This window comes from Protopterus annectens, chromosome 2.part1, assembly GCF_019279795.1.
Source record: "Protopterus annectens isolate FY-2018-M chromosome 2.part1, PAN1.0, whole genome shotgun sequence".
Taxonomy (NCBI): domain Eukaryota; kingdom Metazoa; phylum Chordata; order Ceratodontiformes; family Protopteridae; genus Protopterus; species Protopterus annectens.
In genome coordinates, this window is record NC_056729.1 from 111,105,323 (window position 1) to 111,109,263 (window position 3,941).

Below are 3,941 nucleotides of genomic sequence, written 5' to 3' on the forward strand. Positions count from 1 at the left end.
TCGGGCTGGCAACTCGGCACCTTAAAAATCTACTGCCAATCATTAGCGGACTGGAGTTCCACTGTGGTGACCCTTAACCAGAAAAAGCTGAAAAAAACAAACAACATAATATAATATTGAAATGTGTCTTTTGAAGATTTAGTATTTGAGTGGTCTAGCTTTTAGGAAGGGTTTAAGTGACACTGCATCATTAATCCCTGGACATTTATCAGGTTGCAGTAGCAGAATCCATCTTTGCTCTGCTTTTTCAGTCCTATTCCTAATGTCACCCACCTCTACTATTTTGTTTTATAATTTCTAAGGCTTGAAAGTTAAAAACATGTTTTATACCCTCAGCTTGTACATGTCTTGCCAAAGCATTAATTTCTTTGGCATTTATTATATCTCTTAGATGCTCTAAAATGTGTTCTTTAAAACTTCTGTTGGTTTTACCAACATAAAATACATAACATGTTTTACAAAAGCTAAGGTAAACTAAATACTGTGTTCTGCAGTCAGCACATAAATCAATATCTATGTTAAACTTCTGAGCTGGATGTGTGAAAGTAGTGTTTGAGCAGATAAACTTGCATGTCATGCAGTTTCTACAGGGAAATGTTCCTACTCTCTGAGACAATATTTTATTTTTATTCAACTGTGGTTTATAACATAGTTGTCTTTTTGAAGATTTTCTATTCATGAATAAAAAATATGGTCTCCTATCTATAACCCCATCTAACTCTTCTATAGAGAGAAGCCTAAAATTTCATAACCGGACATTTTTTTATAGCACAACAGTTAGGGTTACAGTTCCCTGATTTAAAGGAATTATGGTTAAACCCTAAGTGTCAAGATAATAAAACTAATATGATTGTTTTAAAAATGTGAAATCCATTTGCCTATTGTTTCAAGGAAGTGGGTGAGTCACAGTGATCCTAAAACTTGGAAAATTGTGTTGCTCTAGGAGTATTGCTATACAATAAAGCGATATAGAAAAGTGAGAATTCTAGACCTGTAGTATAACCTTTGTCAAATGTAGGCAACAAAGATTAACTTCTGTAGACATATTGTATTTTAAATGTGGAAAACAGCGTTACATAAGTAGATTTTGTTCAAATGATACTAAGACTGCTGCACCTGTGAAAATAATTACCGCTAGAAAGCACATTACTAGTGATGTTATGGCTATACCTGCTAATAGGACGGAAACTGTATTAATTTGCTGTCTTACTGCAAAATTAAGCAAGCATTATGAAACCTGCAAGGAGTATTAAATTCAGCCATTATACAAAAGATAAGTATCCCTAAAAGAAAACAACTACTAACAAAGCAATACATGTTCTGCATTCATGATGAGAAGATAGTGTCCCATTTATTAGACAGAAGCATAAATGATGTTTGAGAAGGTAATTTATCTTTTGCTTATTTCCATTTTAACACATGACATGATAGTAGGGAAAGATTTTCCACTTTAAAGAATTGCACAGACAATAGGAAGAAAGCAATTATTTTGACTGAACACCATCTGAATGTGGGGAGAGCAACCAGCAAGTAAATAAATCTGCAGCTATACCTATGCCTCACTTAGGAAGAAACCACCAGAAGAATGCAGTCAAGTGTATAAAACTCAAGAAAGATCTAGGTATACAGTTGAAAAGCTCTAAAGATACAAAGATTTGGCTGGGGACATAACAGAGGAAGAGAATATATACCACTTAAAAATGATATGTCAATGCACCCCCACAAGAGGGAATGTGCAATAACAGAATCTGTAGAAGGGAAGACATTACACACTAAAATATTGCAACATACTGTGAAAAAGCAACCTACAAGAGCAGAATCAGTAGAAAGAAGTGAATTATCAGGTCATGCTGAAAAGTGGCCAGTGACCTAATGGAACTAACTGGTCAATGAAGCATAAACATAAATAAATAAATAAACAAACAAGCAAATAAACAAATAAATAAATGAATGAACAAATACATGCATAATTATTGTAGCCTGAGATAATTGTGAAGCAGGGATGTGACGTGACTAGCAGAACTAAAGAAAATGAATCACTCACTATAAATTTGCATTCTAAGGGAGTAAAGTTAGGAAAGTACATCACTTGAGCTGAATTATAGATCTTCTGCCAAGCTAAAACAGAAAGCCACAGAATGGAAGAATTTTAACAGCAGGTGGGGGTTGAGAGGGTGAACTGTAATAAGAAAGATTTCGCTAGAATAGTTAAAAAGGGAGAAACAGTACCTAATTCAGTATTTGAAACCCATACACCCATTTTATATCATAAAAATCTCAAAGGTGGAAAAGCTCTGTAAATAATGAGAAAAATAAAACTGAAGATAAAGTATGTTATTTTATTCAAATGTACCCTTTGCAAAAGGAGAGCAACTTAGAGAAGAAAAAGAAATTAAGAGGGTGGTGCTCAGTCACATCAAGATAAGGACACCTTATCTCAGCCACAGAAACAAGAGTAAAGGAAGTTTCTGTTAAGAAATAAGGATGTGGTTTCAGGACTGCCATGAAGGAAAAATCTGATTCAAAAATATGGTAAGATTAATCCAAGGGAAAAGGTTAGCTTGTATCCCTACAAAATATCAGAGCACCCATAAAAAGGCTTTATATGAAGTGGTAAGGAAACAACTTAAAATTATCAGAACAGAGAGGTCACAGGTCAAGAGCAGCCAGGGATGTCATTGTCCCACTTTACTCAGCTGTCATCAGGCCAGTCACTGAATATAAAGCCCATTTAAAGCCACACATGCAACATGCTCCCAGAGATACCTTACTAAAAGGATACAAGACCTAAACAACATGTCCAATATGGACCAACTAAAAACCATGTTACTATACTCAGAGTCACCTTCAGACTGCTAAAATGTGACCTGTGTCTAGCATGCAAAGCATCCTACACCCCAATATTAATGAATTTACTGCACATCACCAAGTCAATTGGCATCAGAAATACTCAGTCTAGGGTTGTAAACTTCTTTTTCAACATCAAAAGAACAGTTTGGATAGGGGTAATATATAATTATTGAAAGTGGGATGGGTAAGGCCAATCTCTAACTAAATGGCATAGGTTAATTTGAGCACAAAAAGGGAAACTGGCTAGACTTGAAAAGGCCCACAAGGGCATCTATCCTAGTGATTACCTGTGAGCCTATGAATTTATGCTATAGTCTCAGTTCCCAAAACTGAGGAAACAATTGAAACTGTGATGAATGTGAGAAGTAGAGTAGTACTTAAGTGATGGTAAATTTTGTAATTTGGGAAACAGGAAAATTGTTTTGACTGTTCTGTTCACACAGCAGAATAATGTGCTCATTTGTATGATATTATGAGAGAATGTAGATGACAGAACCTGAAATTCCAACTGGATTATCTAGCAGTGTTAAAGGACCATTTTTTTCTGCTAAGATGGCTCATTTTTAAGAATGCAATAATAGATATAGACTGGGTTTTGCAATATGTCCCACTTGAGGTCTAATGTGATATTTTTTATTATTTATTTATTTATTTATTTGCATTTTGTTTACTGGGAGGTCTACTTGGAATGGGTGAACCCATTTTTCGGTAGAGGCCTGGGGAGAAAAGCTCCAAAAAACAAAACATGATAGAGCTACAGAATCAAAATACAGAAATCAAGCAGTCATTGCACAGAACACTACATTACAGAATAGGTGATACAATAAAATAGATAATACTAGTTATATAGATGCTAGATTTTAAGTATGCAAGCCAAACAAGAATACAACTGATGACGTGATAATAGCAAATGTGTGAACAATACAGTATTGCAGATTTGCAGAAGACAGGGAAAGATGGAGAGCAGCAGATTAAAGATACTGAAATAAGGTATAGCCTTAGAGCTACTGTTATATAGGCATCAAGAGTGAATAAAAGATATGCTAGGTAACTGATAATAGTAGATTGTGTGTGGCTGTGTGCCACATGTT